This window comes from Rousettus aegyptiacus, unplaced genomic scaffold, assembly GCF_014176215.1.
Source record: "Rousettus aegyptiacus isolate mRouAeg1 unplaced genomic scaffold, mRouAeg1.p scaffold_m13_p_6, whole genome shotgun sequence".
Taxonomy (NCBI): domain Eukaryota; kingdom Metazoa; phylum Chordata; class Mammalia; order Chiroptera; family Pteropodidae; genus Rousettus; species Rousettus aegyptiacus.
The window spans coordinates 61,246,061-61,265,204 of record NW_023416309.1 but is presented as its reverse complement, the minus strand read 5'-3'; the positions used below and the strand labels follow the sequence as shown (position 1 = coordinate 61,265,204).

General features: G+C 44.4%; 1 long non-coding RNA gene across 1 annotated transcript in view; it reads left to right on the top strand.

The window, feature by feature from the left end:
* Window positions 1-19,144, top strand: part of LOC107517637 — a 112,687-nt gene that overhangs the window by 7,288 nt on the left and 86,255 nt on the right. Inside the window, exon 2 of the long non-coding RNA XR_001598565.1 lies at window positions 9,180-9,308. This is a non-coding gene — a long non-coding RNA (uncharacterized LOC107517637). The remainder of the gene's footprint in view (window positions 1-9,179; window positions 9,309-19,144) is intronic.

Genomic DNA, 19,144 nt, shown 5'->3' with positions numbered 1-19,144 from the left:
GGGGAATCTTCTGTTCCTTTCTAGGCCCAGCCCTAGACCTGACATGCCTCCTGAAATCCCTGGCCCCTGCAGGCAGAGTGAACATAGCTCAGCAGATGCAAGGCTCTGCTCTCAGGGGCCTCTTTGAAAAGGGGCCGATGAGCTAGTGCAAATTAAGATGTATGATGAAGGGCTATCAGGGGACTCTGTGTAAGCAGCCTGAGACCCAAGGGTCTGCTTACTAACGCTGGTAACTCAGTACCCGGCTCCTCTCTTCAACCCTTGTCCCTCTGCTCCTGAGCCTCCCACCTTCCAATGGCCCCAGACTCCCCACGTACTCCCTGGTCACTGGCCTCCACCAGCTGTTCCTTCTGCATGGAAAGCTCTTCCTGCTTCCTCCTGGTCCTTTCTGTTGTACAACTTCTACTCATCACTCAGAAATCTCAGCTCCAAGGCACACTTCTTCCCAATCCATGTTCAAATTCTCCATGGAGATACTCTGAAGGAGGCTCAGTGTGCCTCCTGGTCTGTGTTGGATTTATCTCTGAGCCCTTTGAGCGGGAACCTAGGGAGAATTCAGAGTGCTGGTCAAATGTCCTGCAGTGAGAAAGGGAGAGAGGACTGCCTGAGCAAAGGCAAGGCTATGTGCTTAGGACAGCAGGTGGGGAAGTGTAAAGCCATCTGCTGAGATAGCTCAGCCCTACTGCCCCCCATATGCATGCTCACATGCCCCTCTGTGCCTCTACTTCTGGGCTGCTTCCATAGTGGGAATCGAAGTTGTCTATAAAAATCAGTGGAAGAGCAACATGACTAGGGGCTTGAGCTGGAAAAGAATTTTTAGGTAGAGGAACAAGATGCCCCAAATAAATTGTTTTAGGCCTGACATTTGGAGCATTTGAGTTTGAGACCAAACACAGATGCCCCTTAGATAAAAACCTTTTAGAGAAGTGTTTTGCAGGAGAAGTTTATGACTTTAATAGGTTTTTAGTGTCAGATAAGGATCAAGAAGGGTTTTGTTAAGAGACTTTCTCTTGAAGGCTCAGACTTCCTTCCTCTCTGGCCCTTGGGGAGCATTTTCTTTCTCCAGCTTCCCTGGAGATTTGCCCTGAGCAAGGATTGATCAAATGAGGAATGTTCCAGAAAGTTTTGAAGAACTCAGTGTAGCAGGCCAGGAGGGATGGAGAGGGAATACAGGGATCTTTAAGGAAGTTGATTTGGAAGCTTAGAAGTGTCATCCTTGCTCAGAGCAGTCCCCCTTCACCTCCCTAGTTCCCCTGAGAGGAGCCTGGATGGTTGGTCCTCAGGGATGAGAAGGGCTCTGTGTGGAGGATGTGGGTCCCTCCAGAGGCTGAAAATTATCTGTGGAATGGAAACTTTACAAAATCCCAATGCTGATGCCCAGAAGTGTGCAGGAGCTGAGCTCATCGCAGGCCCTGTGCCAGATTGAGGAGACACAAGGAGAAGGTCAGATGCAATCATGTCTGGAAGCTTCTCTCTTCCAGCTTAGAGGCAGGCCCCCACCTGCCCATCCTGGGCTCTGTCTGCTCCAGGAACTCCTGCAGCCATCCTCTGTGCAGCTTTAGCCCAAACACCAAGTGGCTACATGTGGGGCTGGTCTCAGTAGCCCTGTGTGCTTCTCTGCTCTCATCAGCCTTCTTCTGCTCCCCAGAACAGGGTCTTCATTGTAAGGGATGAGATTCCCCTTCAAACTGAAGCCCATCCTTGAATGAGGCCAGCACCAAAGAGCTACAGCCCACATTGTCTGTGCTGTGGCTCTGGGCTATGCGTGTGTGAGGGGTCCCCTGGCCAAACTGGGTTGACCTGAGTCTTGTCTTCCCATCATAGTGAGTGTGGGTAAGGAGGTGGCACACAGAGCCCAGGCAGGAGAAAAAGGGGCCACCTCAGAGAGCCAGGATCTGGCTCACAGAAAACACACAGGTGGAATTGAGAGGAAGCCTTCATGGGCTTTGTGGTGGTATGGGCTCCGAGGGCTCAGTCAGGTCACCTGCTAGTACAGCTGTGTGATGAGCCCTGGGTATGATGGGGATCTGGAGAAAAGGGACTTCAGCAGGACCCCTTCTGAGGGCAGCAGACATGTCTGCTCAATCAATACACCAAGACTCCATGTTGATTGGAGGGAGGGGCCTCACCTAGGTGGTGAATACCTGGAACCATGTTTTCAACAGCTTTAGCTGCTGTAGCCGAGAAACTTGGCGTTGGTTTTTCCATTTCTGTGGATATTCTGCCTTCCCACTTTGCCCTTCCATCTTGCACCCTTAACCCTGGTCTTCAGGGGCTCGACTCAGGCCTTGTACCAGCCCTCACTTGTGATGATCTTGGCATCTTCCTGAACAGAAGGTTGCATGTTAACAGGATCATATGTGGTCAGCTGTCTTAGTCATTTTATCCTGGGCTGCCTCAGGCAGTGACTGGACAAGGAGGTGGATGCTGAGAGGCTTGGACCTGGGTGCCCTTTCCCCTACCCCAATGGTTCGCTCCTTCATTTCTTCCCCACTGCGTCCCCCTCACCTGTTCAGCCCCTGGGACTTGTCAAGACCCTCACCAGGAGTCCACATAATGGAGGAATAAGAACAGTTTAGACAAGCACCTACAATCTTCTAAAACTTTGCTTCTGCTTTGTGATTTATTTCTTTGAAGGATCTAGACACTTGGGTGATTTCTTAGTACCATTCACAACAACCTTTTTTGTTTTTTCACAGTGTGTCTTGGGAGAAGCTGCCCACAAAGTGAAGGCAGCCCATTAGCTACGAACCATCTTTGTGGGTTCTCATGATCTTGTCTGTATGTGGGGCATGAGGAAATGACCACTGGTTTATTTCCAAGGCTGATACCCAGACTGTAGGGGAGGTGTTAACTCATTACTCATTTATACCTGTATTTTATCAACATTCTCCAAATCCTAAGATCTCAGGTTTAATTACTTATGTCTGACCCTTCAAAGAAGGTCTGATTGGGGTCCCTCTGGGAAGCAAACTTTTGCAGTTCTAGATCATCTCTCCTAGAAAAAGAGGCAGGCCTGGGGAGAGTGGGTGCAAGTGAGAACAGTTGATGACTGTTTACTATGGAGAACCTACTTGTAAGGCAGCCCTGGACTGGAGCCTCTAACTTATTAAGGGTCACAGTACCTGCCCAGGTGGTAGCAGTGTCCCATTTTATATGTAAGGTCTCTGAAATATATAAGCCCAGGTGTCCTTTCTCTGGAGCCCTTGCCCATACCACTCTAGTGAAGGGCCAGTCAAACACAATTCAGGCCTTCCCCCTAGGTTCTGATTTTAGGTGGGGTGAGAGACTCCACTTAGAACAAGTTCCCAGGGTCGCTGATGCTGTTGGTTCCTATAGGATCTACTGCTCCAGAGAGAGGTCGGTGAGGATCTCAGGATGGAAGATGCCCTCTCACTTCACCCTTTGGCCAGTGTGCATCATCTCCAGTGTGCCTTTCCTCCTTCCCTGCATCTTCTCCCTGTTTCTAGGCTTAGTCTGTGTCTGACTTATGCTATAGCCCTGGCTTTGCTGGGAGCCAACCCAGAGCTTGCCTGCTGCCTTTCTATACAGGGACCCACCTGCATTTGAAGACAGTTCTCCATCTCCTTCTAACACTTATTTCTTCAGCTGTTCCCGTCGTGTGAGCCTCAAAACCCTGGGAATCCACTGGAGGGTCCAGTGCCCTAGCTGTGCAGGCACACAGGGTGGCCAGTTCTGTGATCGGATTGAATTCAATCCAAGATCTGTGGCCTGACTAAGCTTCATGGAATCTACAGCAAACACATTTCCCTTGCTGCAGAGCAAGACAGCTGTTGCTATCATCCTGATGACCATGTTCTCAACTGTAAGGGACCTGGTCTCTGCCAAGCCATTGTCACTAGGTAAAGGCTGACTCAGGACCTTTGTATGGCCAATGGGGGTCTGAGGAAACTGAGGGAAGAGGAGAAGCCATGGAGAGCCCAGGGGACCCTGTGCCCTTAGTTGGGGGCTCCTAGACCCCTCCAGACAGCATGCACAGGTGGCGGTGGCAGCGATGACTCTGGCTGGCCTATATATTATTTCCAAAGACTGAGGCTTTGGAGCAAAGGAATTTTCTTTTTTTAATAAAAATCTTGCCTCCAGAGGAAGCACCCCACTAAATGACTGATACTCAATGAGATATCCACTGCTCAGAAATATTTCCTAGTCTATAAAGAAGAGATAATAGTCAGTTGAATAAAATTAATCTGGCCACTATAGGGATTAATTTAAAAACATCAGATGTAGGACTTCTAAGGGATGCCAGTTCCATCTAACCCTCCCTGAGTTAAATACCCCAGGATGGTGATTTATATTCTGTGCTGCAGGGCTCTGCTGGCATAATCAACAGGGATGACAAATAGGGCCACTGGACTTTGCCTGTCCACTGGGCTGGGAAGAGGGGAGCGAAGGGGAGCACATGGGCTGCTCTAGAGGCTTCTGGGAGCAGGGCATCCTTCTGAGCTCACTTATCCTCTTCCCATTCTACCTCCCCGGTGAGCTCTAGGTCATTGACTGACAAGTTTCTAGAGGCCTAGGCCATGGCACTGTTTCACTGGACCTCACTGCTGTCCTCCATCCCTTCCAGGGCTGCAGGAGGTGGCTAGAAGAGAAGGGGGCAGGACAGGATGGGCCAAATGCTGCCTGAGACCAGAGCAGTGAGATGCCTCCCCTGCCCCAGGGCCGGGCTCTGCGGGGAACCTCCTGATGGTAATCAATCACACATACCCATCTTTACCCTGTAACTACTGCTTGGCCTAAGCAAGCATGAATTCCCACTATTCCTAATTAGGGATCCACTATTTCCTTCAAGGAGTCCAAGCCCTTGCTGGCCAGTCCATGGGTGCTTCTCTGCAGGGAGTTTCAAGCTAGGTAGGTGGGTGGAGTGCTTGTGTACAGAAGCAGGTAGGCCTCTTGCAGCTGTGGGTCTGGCCTTCCTGCTGTGTTAGTTGAGCTAGGTGAACGCTAAGATGCTCTCACTCTGCCTTGGTGAGGGCTGTGCTTGATCATTCTGCCCCGCCTCCCCCAACTTCTGCTTCCTGTGTACTGCTGTATCCAGGCAGGGTAGATGGTGGGTAGGTAGGTGAAGTCAGAAACAGCCTGCCCCAGCCTCCTGTGGAGGTGTCTGTCCTGCAGCTGGCTCCCCATTCTCCATCCTCCTTGGACCTGTCCCTGGGGAGAGGAACACATTGTCATCTGTTCCTTGACATGGAGGACTCAGATCAGACCAATGTGAGGAGGATAGTGTTTATCCCCTAGCCTCTCCCTGCCAACTCCCACCTCCACTTGGGGGTCCCTTTCCCTCAGCCATACTCTGCCAGTTCTGGAGTTCTGGCAACTACAGGTGGTAGGGTATTCCAGTTCCCTAGTGTGCCAGCCTCTCCCCATGTCCTGCCCAGCCCTCAGCTCTTACATTAAATCCTAGTCACTGTCCTTTGGGTGTGTCCTCTGCTTCTGCTGGGCTCTGACCATGGAGCCCCCAAGGAAAATTCCTGCGGGGGTTAGTGGTGGGAAAACTCTCAGGGAAGTGTTGGTTTCCAGTTTTTGAACCTGGCTCTTCTGGGGAGGCCTTTTGATGCCATCTTTGCATGTCCTGCCCTGAGCAGCCAAAGAGAGCAGCCTGTGTGACCCTGACATTGCTGCCTATGCCCACCACCTGGGCCAACCCAGGGTAGGCCCCCACACCTTATGTGGGTTATAAAGCTTGAGCAATCTCGAGGATAGAAAGGCCCTGAGGGGCCACCCAAACTAAACCTCATCATAGAGGTAGAGAAACTGAGGCCCCAGAGAGACTGGCCAAGGCAGAGAAAAGCAGCCCTCCTGGCTCCCAGGTCAGTGCCCTCCACCCTCTGCCTGCAGGACCTGGTTGCAGCATCGCCCATGACTTTGGTCTGGGCACCATAGGATCATACTGAATCTCACTGAGGAGATAAACATGAACCCGGACGTTATTCTGTGCCTCGTTTTATGGGCTGAATCGTGTCCCCACAAATCCATACGCTGGAGGCCCAACACCTAGGACCTCAGAGTGTGACCTTCGTTGGAGACAGTGTCTTTACAGATGTAATCCAGTTAAAATGAGGTAATTGGGATGGGCTTTAATAAAATATGACTGGTGTCCTTATGAAAAGGGGAAATTTGGACACAGAGGAAAAATGATGTGAAGAGACACAAGGCAAGGAGACACTTTGAACATATCCTTCCCTCATGGCCCTCAGGAGGAACCATTCCTGATTTTGGACTTCTAGTCTTCAGATCTGTGAGGAAATAAATTTCTGTTGTTTAGGCCACCCAGTGTGTGGTACTTAGTTGTGGCAGCCACAGGTAACATAGACTGTGAAGAAGTTCATGATAATGAACTTTGAGTGCAGCAGTTTTGTTCTTTTTTGGGGGGAAGGGGGTCGGTATTTCAGAATTTTTTTGGTGCTTTTAAATTTTTAGTATTATTTTCATGGATCTACATGTTAGTTTATAAGCAGAAGCTAATGGGAAGGCTGCCTGGTGCCATTCTAGAGGCAGTGGATGAAAGTCGGAGATTTGCTGGATGTGTAGGCCACTGGAGGCACAGAGTGAATGAAGGAGCCAGAGCCCACACCTCCCTCTGCCTTGGTGTTGTTTTCTGTCTCCATCGATGACAGTGACTTTGATCAGGAACCCCTTAGTGCCCCAGCTAGGATACCTTCATCTAGTCAAAGAGATGGAGGAATGGGCTCCTGAGTGCTTGCTTGTTCTTTTACATAACAAACCAGCCAGTGTTATCTTAATAGAAAGAATTTCCTGGCATTGCTGGTGTAGGTGTAATCATGCAATATGTATTTTAAATAAAACCACACACCTTCACTTTTGAAACTTATTCCAGAGAATTGCAGTGTGTTGTTTAATGCTTCATTGACCCACCCTGCTCAGTGCCAGTTTCTGTGCTCCCAGCAGCCCCATTACTGATGCTTTTCAGTGGAGGCTTATAAAAAGCAATTTCTCTACAGGCCAGAATTCAGTTTGCTGCAAGTTTACGGGAGGGATTCAGACACCTCACAACCTTTGGGAAAAGGACCAAATATTTAATTCTGAAGGCTAACATCTAGCATTTTGCTACCATGAAAACATTTCCCATTTATACAGAATATCTAAAACAGGGCTTTTGTGCATGAGACTTTCCCCTTCCTACACATAGCAGATTCAGGCTTGTGCCCACCTAGGGTTCTCAGTCAGTCATCTATAGAGTGGGTGCTGCATCCCTAGGACAGAGAACATGCAGAAAGGCCAAGGGATCACCTAGGGTGCTGTTCTTGTCTATTGCTGAATAACAAACTATCCCCAAACTGAATATCTTAAAGCAACCCTACCATTTCCTTTGCTCATGAGTCTGTACTTTAGGAAGCTTGTCTCTGCGTCACTCCACTTAGCTTAGGGAGGCTTGTGGGAAGGGCTGGAATCATCCGAGTGCTTCCTTATGTGGCTGTCAACCCAGACCTGCAATCTTCCCTGGAGCTGCCAGCCAGGACACAGATATGCTGCTTTGTAGGATCTGGGCTTCCTTACATGACAGTCAAAGTCACGTCACCTATGACCTAGCCTCAGAAGTTACCCTGCCTCCTTGATCTTGTTCTATTCCTCATGGTGGTCATGAAGGCCTGCCCAATTTCAAGGAAAGGTAAAATAATCGAATCCATCTTTTAATGGGGGGGAGGGGGGGTGCAGTGCAGTGGCAAGATTCTGGAAAAGCATGTAGGGCAGGAATATTGCTGTGGTCATTTTTTGAAAATGCCGTCTGCCACAGCATGGGCTGGAGATCACACCAGGGGGTCTGGGTCATGGGGCAGGTCTCAGCTATGATTCACCACCAAGAGTTAGGGGACATAGTACAAAATGCCTCCCTACTACTGCTCAACTGAGTCTGATGGGTCAGTACTCCACAAGGCACGTCTATGTTCCCTCTGGCTCTGTGGGCCCATCAGCACAGAGACCAGTGTGTCTATCTGTCAAGACTCCTCAGCTCCAGTTGTCTGGGATGCAAGGACTCTCTAATCTGTGAAATGAGCCATCAATGGTGTCTCCTTCAGGAAATGACCCACATAAAGGGAGAATTTGTCATGCCTGGGGAGTTTTATAAATCTTTATAAAATGTTCTTGTTTTACAAATCTGTCAAGTTGTGATTCCATTAGTAACAGCACAGCCAGCATGAGATGTTGCCAGGGACATGTGAACTGTGCTTGGGCAGCCTCCTCCCCCATAGGGGCTCCCAGAGTCCACCTGCCCCAGAGAGGACCCTGGTGCTCAGCCCCTCCCAGCTACGATATTTGGTTGGGGTGGGGTGGGGTCTGTATACTCATTAAGCTTATACTTGTATACTTGCGATACTTGTACAAGTGACAGAACTCTGAGCCGGGCTCCCCTGGGCCTGAACAGGAGGGAAAAGGGTCCAGGGATAGCTGTTCACCACACAAAGACACAGGCCCACACCGTTCTCTTCCACTGCCTGGTGTGGAACAATATTCACAGGTCCACCTGGGGCCTCCTTCCTTACCTATTGTGCTGTCAGTTCTAGACCCACCCCCACCTGCCCCTTGGGCCTTTCCTCACTTGGCTTCCCAGACCCTCCTCATCTCTCCTCTTCCTCATCTATATGCCTTCTTTGTCTCCACTCGAAACTTGGGTATGTCTCCAAAGGATCCCCCTCCTGGGCCCTCAGCTGACACCACCCTCACTCCTCATCAACCTCATCCAGGCCCAGGGCTTTAAACCCTGCCAGCCCCTCTCAATAACTCAACTTCTCCACTTCCCCACTTCCTCTCCTCCCGCTGAAGCCCACTTATGGGGCTGCCTGTCCTCCATGGCTTCTTCACACGGATACTCAGCAGGTGTCTCAGATTTAATATATCCAAAACAAACTTGATTTCTACTCTTCTCACCCCCAAACTCTTGCTTCTCTCTGTTTTTCCTATCTTAATTTCTCAGGACAAAAACTAAAGATTCACCCATGACTCCTTTCTTTCATATCCCAAATATGACCTAATAGCATATTCTGCTGATTCTGTCTTCAGTATATTCAGAATTTCACCCACCTTCCTTGGTCAAGTCTACCTTGGTCTAATCTGCCACCCTCTCCAGGCAGTTTGCAGTGGCCTCCTTTGGGGCTCTTGCCTTTTCCCTCACCCCCTACTAATCTGTTCCCCCACAGTCCCAGAGTGATGCTGGAAAATAACAAGTCCCCATCCCATGGAGGAGGAGGCTGAGGCCGCGACCCTGCTGGGGCTGACATCTGACCAGCATGTACTGGTATGTCTGACTATGAGGTGGAGCCTGCAAGGTGAGTGGTCACGATCCTGCTTTGATGGTTGGGTGCCTGTGCAGGTTCTCTCCACCCTGACTCACCTGACCTCCCTAGCCTCCCTCCTTCTTCTCATTCTTCTTAGTCCCCTGTGGCCTGCTGTACTCTTACTTGAATACAGGAATCCTGTTTGCATTCAGGATCTTTGTACTATCTGTCCCCTCATTCTGGGAGGTGTTAGCCCCAGATGCCTGTGGCCCCTTCCTCACTTTGCCCAGATGTCTGCTCAAATGTTGCTCCTTAGCAGACTTCTGGCCATATTATGTAAAGCAGTGCCTCCATTCTACCTCTGCCCTGCTTCTTTCTCTTTAGAACTTCATTATATTTGCATTATTGTATTTGTTTGCGTACTTATTTGCGTGTGTGTGTGTGTGTGTGTGTGTGTGTGTGTGTGTGTGGTTTTATACTATAATGCAAGCTCCTGAGGGTGGGGAGTTTCCTTTTCTGTGTCCTATAGTGCCTAGAACAATGCCTGGAACAAGGTAGATGCTCAACAAATATTTGTTAATTAAATGAATAAATGAGATGTTAATGTACCCACATCAGTACATATAGCTTCCTTTGGTCTTCCCAATAGCTGTGTAGTATTCTACCATGTAGATATGCTGAAGTTTAATTAACTGTTCTCCCATTGAAAGACTTTTAGTCTTTGTATTCTTTTGGTACTATAAACAAAGTTGCACTATACATCTTTGCATACCAATCTTTGAAATGGTGAAAAATCAATAATTCCAGGCTCTGGACTTGCAGGGTCAAGGAGTATATATACTTAAAACTTTGGTAAATAGTACCAAACTATCCCCCAAGAATAATTTAAACAAATTATGATTTTTAAAATATTTGAAAACACATATTTAAAAGAACGCACTTAATACTCCCTTTTGAGCCCTCAAGACTGTGAGATTAGCGTCTGGGACCAAGTGTCACATCACAGGGTGATGCCAAGTCTGCAGAGGCTGTGGGACTGATTTATTGGGCACTGTGGCCGTGGCAACCAAGATAACACCAGCATTGGGGTCTTACATCTCAGCCGTTCTTACGGAAATCAACCCACAGTGCCTGTAGCTAGATTATTTTGAAATACAAGGAAGTAAAAGCACAGTCACTGTGGGTGAATGGCTGTCATTCATCTTGCATTGTAAAGAACTTCCTGAAGTTCACCTGCATTAACCCAAAAGCACTTATTCATCACCTGCCAAGTGCTGTAACAATGCTCTTGTAGGTGGTGAGGATACAGTCTGCAATAGAACAAAAAAACTTGGCCTGCAAAGAGCTTGCATTCTACTTGGGGTAACAGACAATGGACAGAATACATAAGTAAACAGTATATTAGATGGGGAGAAATGCCATGGGAACCTCAGCAAGAATAGTGTGATAGCCAGTTTCAGAAGTGGCTTCAGGAGTTCACACTCTTATGTGCAATTTTTTTTCTTTTGAGTGTGTACCAGAGCTATGACTTGTTTCTAATGAATAGAAAAGGCAGAAATCACTTCCAAGATTAGGTTACATACAGCTGGGAACCTGTCTTATTGGCACTCTTGACCTCTCACTCCCTTATGCATCGTGATGTTTTGAGCAGCACTATGATGGGCCCATGTGCCAGGGCCTTTGGCAATAGCCCTCAAGGAGCTGATTCCTGCCCACAGACTTACTAGGGAGCCTGAAGCAGATCCAGCCCTGAGATGACCACAGGCCAGCTGATACCTTGACTGAAACCTGTGACAGGCCCTGGGTCAGAAGAATAGCCAACTCAAACCTGTATTCCAACACACACAAACTTTGAGATAACAAATGTACAAATTTCGTTTCCACTAAGTTTTGGGTTACTTTACTACTCAGCAATAATTAACTGACACAGAAAGGAATGGAGAGTGCCAGGGTAGGGACGTAGTTTAAAATAGGGTGGCAGGGAAGGAGTTATTTGAGAAAAGACTTGAAGGAAGAGCCATAGGATGCCAGGGGCAGAGCTGGATTTGGAGACATGAGCCTGTGGGAGCTCCAGAGACAAGCATGGCTAGAATGGAGCAAAGGGGCAAGAGGCAGCGGGGATGGCAGAGAGGGGTGGGGTGGGGTGTTACTCTAGCATTTAAGCTTCAACTCTGAACTTGGGGAAAGAGGGCCTTTAAGATTTTGAGCAGTTGTGCATTTTAACAGGGCCTAGTGGCCAGTAAGAGTGTTTGAGAAGGTGGGGGGCTAGCAGAGAGATGATAAGCAGAGACTAAGGTTCTGGGTTTACTTTAAAGGTGACCACAGGATTTGACATTGGGCCTGAGGGAAGAGAGCTAGCTGTTCTTGCATCAAAGGTAAGGAGGTGGCAAGCATGTTTGGGGAGGTTTGAAAGTCAAGGTTCACAGGTTAAGCCTTAGATGGCTGTCTCACCTGGAGACCGAAGGTTGGGCAAGACAGTGTGTAGAGTCTTTAGAGCCCTGAGGCAAGAATGAGTGTGGAGAGAGGAGAGGAAAGGGCTGAGGGGCAGAGGGACTGAGACTGGGAGTCTAGGTGCAGATGAGGACAGTGTGAGCAGCAGGGACTGAGATGCTGAGTCGCCACTGACAGGTCCATCAGGTGAGGCCATGCACTGAAGGAGGTTTAGCAACTTAAGAATCAGTGGCAGTGAGAGTGCTCAAGCCTTTGCAGAAGGCTTGAGAGAGTGTGAGAGGGACAAACCAGACACAGGAGCAAAGAAATAGGACAGCAGCTGAAAGGCAAAGGGTGTCTTAGATGGGGGAAGTGACAATATATCTGGATCCAACAGGACTGTCTGTCTAGACTGGGGAACACCAGGGTGCAGGAGCAAGGAGAGCATCTGGAACTGGTCAGAGTGAGGCAGAAGGAAATGGCCCTGGGAGCTGGTTGGGAAATCAGTGTCTGGTCCTCAGGAAGTTCTGGAGGATGCAGGTGCCCCTGCAGCACGTGCTGGTCCTCTGACATCTTGCCACGCTGGTAAACAAGTGACTGAGAAAGCTGGAGCCGAGCTGGGAGACTGCACTCGGAATTTCCTGACCTGAATGAGGTTCAGCTTTTAATCTTACATTGCATCTACAGCCTAGTTTCATGTGGTTTGTGAGAAGCTGGAAAAAAATGGGGCTGATAATCTTTATAGTGGGGAGGAAAGACCAACTCAAGACACCCCTGACTGACCTGAGGGAAGGACAGAGACTCTAGGAGAACAGTTGTCTGTCGCTGCTGAGGTTGCAGCTGGGTGGCAGAGCATCCTGGGCTATAAGACCAGGTTCAGGTTTGGGCTCCAGCAGCAGTTTCAGGCAAGGCATGGCCTTTCCAAGGCTTGGTTTCTTTATCTGGAAAATGGAATGAATGAGAGCACAGCCTCACAGGCTGTGAGGGGAGCAGGAGGGAGCCCTACGGCAGGGCAGTGACTTTGCATAGAAGAGTCCTTTCAACAAGAGAGGGACGAAGATGGCATTCACAGGACAGAAGAATTCCTTGAATAATCAAAATGTTGCTCTGTGTGGGGCCCCAAAACAGTATAAAAATGTAAACTTACTACTGAATTGAGGAAAAAAACCCTTGTTTGATGCAGCATCTATTTCTCTTCCTTTTTATCTGGGCCCAGAAGGACTTGCTGCCTCTCAATGACCAAAAACACTGGTGGTAAGAACAGAACCTGAGGGCTGGATGTCTCAGCCAACTGAATTCTCTTTTTTCTGGCCTCTTGGGAGACATATTATTTCCTTCACTGATGGAAATGTGTTCAAAGTGCACTTCCCACAAACTCAGAAATAATGAACTGCCTTTCCTCCAAAGTCTGGGACTATGGCCACGGCCCCCCTGCCAAAGGTGGCCTGTGGCTGACCACAGAGCCAGCACCTGGCTCTGGTGCAGCACTCGGGCATTGTGATGGGTGAGGCAGAGAAATCCACCACTGATTATGTACAGTGGCAGAGCAACCCAGAAAGCATGTGATCTATTCCCTTCGCTTGACTGATGAGGAACTGGGGCCCAGAGAAGGCATAAAGGGAGTCCTGGCCCCTAGCCTGCCCCTCCTCCTCCACTGTCTGTCTCAGATCAGACTCATTTTTGGGAACAGGCAAAGAGTTTTCAGCCAGGAGGTGATATTTAGTCAGAAGTCTGGGTTTTAGCCAGGAGTTGGTATTTGTTATATGACATAAAAAAGGTGAAGTTGTTATCAAGAGACTGTATCTGGGGTCTGAGTTCACTGCGGGGTCTCAGGAACTAGATACCATCAGCCTGGCCTGCCCAGCAGACATGAAAGGAGGCTGTGGATGTCACACATGGGAGCCGCCCAAAACCCAGCTGGCCTCGCCAATGCTCACAAGAGCTCAGAAGATGGAAAACAAATTAACAGTCCAAGAGGAAATGAATAGAGGAGCCCTTGCTGCCAAGGGCTGGGTCTAGCAACCTGATCACATCTAGCTCCCTTCATAGGCACAGAGCTGGCAACAATGGCTATTGCTGGATGAAGGATAGCTGAATTTGGAAGTTGGATCTGGGGGCCTTGGAAGCCCTGGATCTTGGTCTGTACAGCTTTTAGTCTTGCTAAGTCCCCAAGAGAATGTGAGCTCCCAGCTGGCCCCATAGCTAAATGTTCCCTTCCTGTTTTACAATAAGTGGGCCTCTGTGTAGATGGACCCCAAGAGCAGGAGAGGGATAGAAACACTGCAAAGGTCCCACTGCTGAGAAAACATTTGGTAAACTCCACAACCCTCTCCCAACTCACTAAACCGTTGTAACACAGATTTTTCTTTAATGGGATAGAGAAAATTGTAGCAGCCTCTGCGAAATCATTCCCAACCTCTTTTCCCTTGTAATCTGCACTATTGAGGCTAAAAAGCTAACCATAGTATATTCTCAGCCTGTCTTGAAATAAGTGTGGGTCAAATGACGCAGTTCTGGTAAATGAGATGTAATTGGCAGTCAGCTGGGGGATTCTGGGAAGGCTCGTTTTCTCAATAAAAGAGACAAATGTTGCTGGTACTTCCAGTTTCCTCTCCATTGCCCTTCCTCCTACCTTACAGGGCTGGGGCAAGGAACAAAAAAATAAGCTTAGGACAGTTTGCTGTGACTGCAAGTAATAAAGTACTCGAAGAATGATAGGGACGTGGCAAAAGGATGCAGGAGCCAACTTGAAGGGGCTCTCATTGACCAAATTGGGACATTTGAGCACCAAAGTAAATAATTACAGTAATTAATTATAACCATTGATATAAAAACTTCATGAGTCTATAATGATAGTAAATAAATAAAAGGAAAAGGAAAAGCTTGTCCTTGTAGTAGAATGTTGGCTAATAAATGTAGATGGAATTTTTTAAAAATCATTAATTAGGCAACAATTATACTAATAATTAATTCAGAAAAGAGTCATCAACATATGCTAAATTTATGGGTGAAAGTCTGAACAGGAACAGTGGAATCATAGTTTCAAAGTATCTTCCCACAAAAGTGCTGGTTTATTACAAAAGGAAAAATTTACAAATTTACAATTGAAAAAGCTTAACCAAATAACCAAAGTTACAGAACAAACTTCTGTATCTGTGATATTCCTGCCAAAAATGCATGATCTGAACCTAATCCCAAAGAAATGTCATGTGAACCCAAATTGAGGCACATTTCACAATATAACCAGATAGTTCCCTTCAAAAATGTCAATGTTAAGCAGACAAAGAAAGATAGAGGCTATTTCAGATTATAGGAGACCACTGGGTCATGACTATCAGATGTAATGGATGATACTGGACTGGAAAAAATTGTTATTAAGAACACTCTCAGTACAGAGGCAAAATTAAAGTGTGACTTCATGTAATATATTAAAGTATGACTAATAGATAACGATTGTATCAGTGTTAAATTTCCTGAGTTTGATAAATGTACCATGGTCAAGTAGGAAAGAATCCTCATTTGTAGAAGATAAAGGTTTAAATATTTAGGGGTAAGGAGGCATGGATGCATACAACTTATTGTCAAATGAGTCAGAAAAGAAATTACATATACATTCATACATATACATACATGTATGCATGTATATGAGACAGACAGAGAGGGAGGGAGGGAGGGGGAGAGAAAAAGAGATGGAAACAAATGTGGTGAGATGTGAACCATTGGTGAAATAGTATAAGGGAGTCCTTTGTGCTAGTTTGAAGTTGTTTCAAATAAAAAGTTTGAGGAAAAAATCGTTTTTACTATGTGCTAGGTACAAAATAATATCTTACAGGTATTTGAATTTGCGTTTACCTCATCACTAGTATGCTGAACATATTTTCATATATTAGCCATTTCTAGTTATTTTGTGAGTTATCTTTATAATCTTTATTCATTTTTCTATTAGATTACTTTTGTTTTACTAAATAGAATGCTCTCTAAATTTGTATTAAAGTTCTTTTCTATTTTGTACAAGGTAAATATTTCTCCTATTTTGTCATTTGTCTTTTAATGTATATAGTGTCTTTAGCTGTGCAGATGTTTTACATTTATATCTAGTCAAATCTATCATCTTTTCCTACCCACCCCCCATAAGAGCATAAAATATATATAATCTTGAGCAATTAAACAGTGTAGCTAGGGCTCAAGTCTCCTTCTGATTCCATCATTTTTTAATTAAAATTTTTATTTTGAGATAATTGTAGATCTGCATGCAGTTGTAAGAAATAATAGAGAGATCACATATACCTTTTACCCAATTTCCCTCAGCGGTTACATCTTGCAAAAATCTAGTTCAATGTCACAACCAGGATGTCGATATTGAGGCAGTCAGGAATAAAATATTCCCATCACAAGGATACCTCATATTGTCTTTTATAGTTACACCCACTTCCCTCCCACCTGCATTTCTCCTTAAGCCTTAGCAGCCACCAACCTGTTCTCCATGTCTATAGTTTTGTCGCTTCAAGAATGTTATATAAATGAAACCATAGTATGTAATTTTTGGGGATTGGTTTTTATCGCTTGGCATAATTCTCTGTATAACCATTCAGGTTGTCGTCTGTATCAATAATTTATTCTTTTTTATTATTGAGTGGTATTCCATTATATAGATACCCAGAAGTTTGCTTAACTATTCACCCATTGAAAGACATTGGCATTCTTTTCAGATATTGGCTGTTACAAATAAAGGTGCTATAAATTTTTGTGTACAGGTTTTTGCGTTAACACAGGTCTTTATTTTTCCAGGATAAATTACTCAGGAGTGCAGTTGTTGAGTTGTATGGTTAGTTTTTTATTTCTTTGAAGAAACTGTCAAACTTTTTCATAATGGCTGTACTATTTTACATCTCCACCAGCTATATGTGAGTAATCTAATTTCTCTAAATCCTCATCAGAGTTTGTTTGCCAATATTTTTTATTTTAGACTTTCGATAATGATATGTCATTGTGGTTTTAATTTGTATTTCCCTAATAGCTTAAGATGTTGAATATCTTTTCAAATGCTTATTTGTCACTAAATATCATCTTTGCTGAAATGTCTGTTCATGTCTTTTGCCCATTTTCTAATTGAATTTTTTTTCACTTGTTGAGTTTTGCTAGTTCTTTAAGTACGAAAATGTCCTACAAAATGACACAAAATGATGTATTCTAGATATCAGTCATTTGTTGGATATGTAGTTTACAAATATTTTCTCCCACTCTGTAGCTTGCTTTTTATTCCCATAAGAGGGTCTTTCACAAAACAAGTTTTAAATTTTGATAAAGCTCAACTTACTAATTTTTCCTTTTAAGGATCATGTGTTTGATAGCAAGTCTATGAACTTTTTGCCTACCCCTAGATCTCAAAGTTTTTTCCTAATCCTTTTTTTCAAATTTTTAAGTTTTACATTTAACTCTGTGATCCACTGTAAATTAATTTTTGTCTAAGATATAAAACTTAGATCAAGGCTCAGTTTTATGACTATGGGTATGCAATTGCTACAGTACCATTTGTTGAAAAGGCCATCTTTCCTTCACCGAATTGCTTTTGTACCACTGTCAAAAATCAATTGGGCATATTTTTGTAGGTCTATTTCTGGGTTCTCTGTTCTGTTCCACAGTGCTGACTATTATGGCAATATAACAAATCTTGAAATTGGGTAGACTGATTTCTTCCACTTCATTCTTTTTTGAAATTGTTTTAACTAGTGTAGTTCTTTTGCCTTTCTATATAAATTTTAGAATAATCTTATATATATCTATAAAAATCATGCTGAGATTTTTATAGGAATTATGTTAGATGAATATACAAATTTGGGGGAAATTAACATCTTAGTATTTTGAGGCTTCTATTACATGAACATGGTATATCTCTCCAATTATTTAGATCTCTTTTGATTTTTTTCATCAGTACTATATAGTTTTCAGCATAACAAGTTTTGTTAGATTTACACATAAGTACTTCATTTTTTGAGTGATTGTAAATGGTATCATTTAAAAATTTTTGGTGTCCAATATCAAAACAAACAAACAAATAATGTAACTACTTTAAAATGGACCTGGAACTGTCATGCCAGAGGAACTTCCTTGCACATATTATGCCTCAAATCTTTAGAATATTAAAACAGGGAAAAATAACTTTTGGACTGGGATTAAAACAACCTAGTACCCCAAAGAACTACTTGCAAAGATAATAAGAAAAGCAGATATTATGACTACTGTACTGATGGCTACCAGACTGAAAAATTTTTTAAAAAGTGTTTAGAATTATCTTTACTATGCTATGTTATCTGCACCAATAGAAATGCCTTCCTTACTGATATAATTGTTCCCCTTCCTTTCTCATAAATACCCATCTCCTAATTGGAACATTGTTTGGGCTCCTGCCTGAATCAGTGTCTTCCAAATAGCTATTCTTTGGTTTCAAATAAATGCTTTTTGTCTCTCATTTTGAAAAGTCTTTTATTTTTAGGTTAACAACTACATTTGTTTCCAGTATATAGAAATAAAATTTTTGTATGTTTATCTTGTATCCTTCAAACTGCTGGACTCACTTATTAGTGCTAAGAGGTTTTTTGTTGATTTCTTAGGCTTTTCTCCATAGACATTTGTATGACATGCTAATAAGAACAGCAGTTTTATTTTTTTCCTTCTAATTTGTATGTCTATTGTTTCTTTTCTTCTCTCTTCTCTCTTCTCTCTTCTCTCTCTCTTTCTCTCTCTGTTTTGCCTCATTGCACTGGCTATAACTTTCGTCACTATGTTGAGTAAGAGTGGTGAGAGTGAACATCCTTGTCCTGATCTTAGAGGGAAAGCATTCAATCTTTCACTATTAAGTATAATGTTAGTTATAGGCTTTTAAATAGAAGTTCTGTATTAAGTTGAGAAAGTTCTATTAGTATTTTTCTGAAAGTTTTTTTCCGAAAATAAGTGTTGAATTTTATCAAATGGATTTTTTATTGTTTGATATAATCATGCGATTTTTCTTCTGTCATCTGTCAATATGGTAGATTACACTGGTTGATTTCAAATGTTGAGTCAGCCTTACATTCCTGAAATAAACCCTACTTGGTTTTTTCTATATCGCTTAGTTCTCTTTGACATTAGTTTGTTAAAGATTTTGCATCTATGTTCATGAAGGATATTGGTCTATAGTTTTCTTTTTTTTTTTAGTACTGTCTTTGTCTGGTTTTGGCATTAGGGTAATACTAGCTTTATAAAATGAATTGAGAATTGTTCCCTCCTCTTTTATTTTCTGGAAAATGTTGTGTGGAATTGGTGTTAATTAAATACTTGATAGTTTGTGTTTTTGTATAAGTTGTCAAACTTATGTGTATAGAGTTGTTGGCAGTATTCCCTTACTATCCTTTTGATGTCTGCAGGGTCTGTATTGATATCCCCTATTTTATTCCTAATATTGGTAATTTGTGAATTTT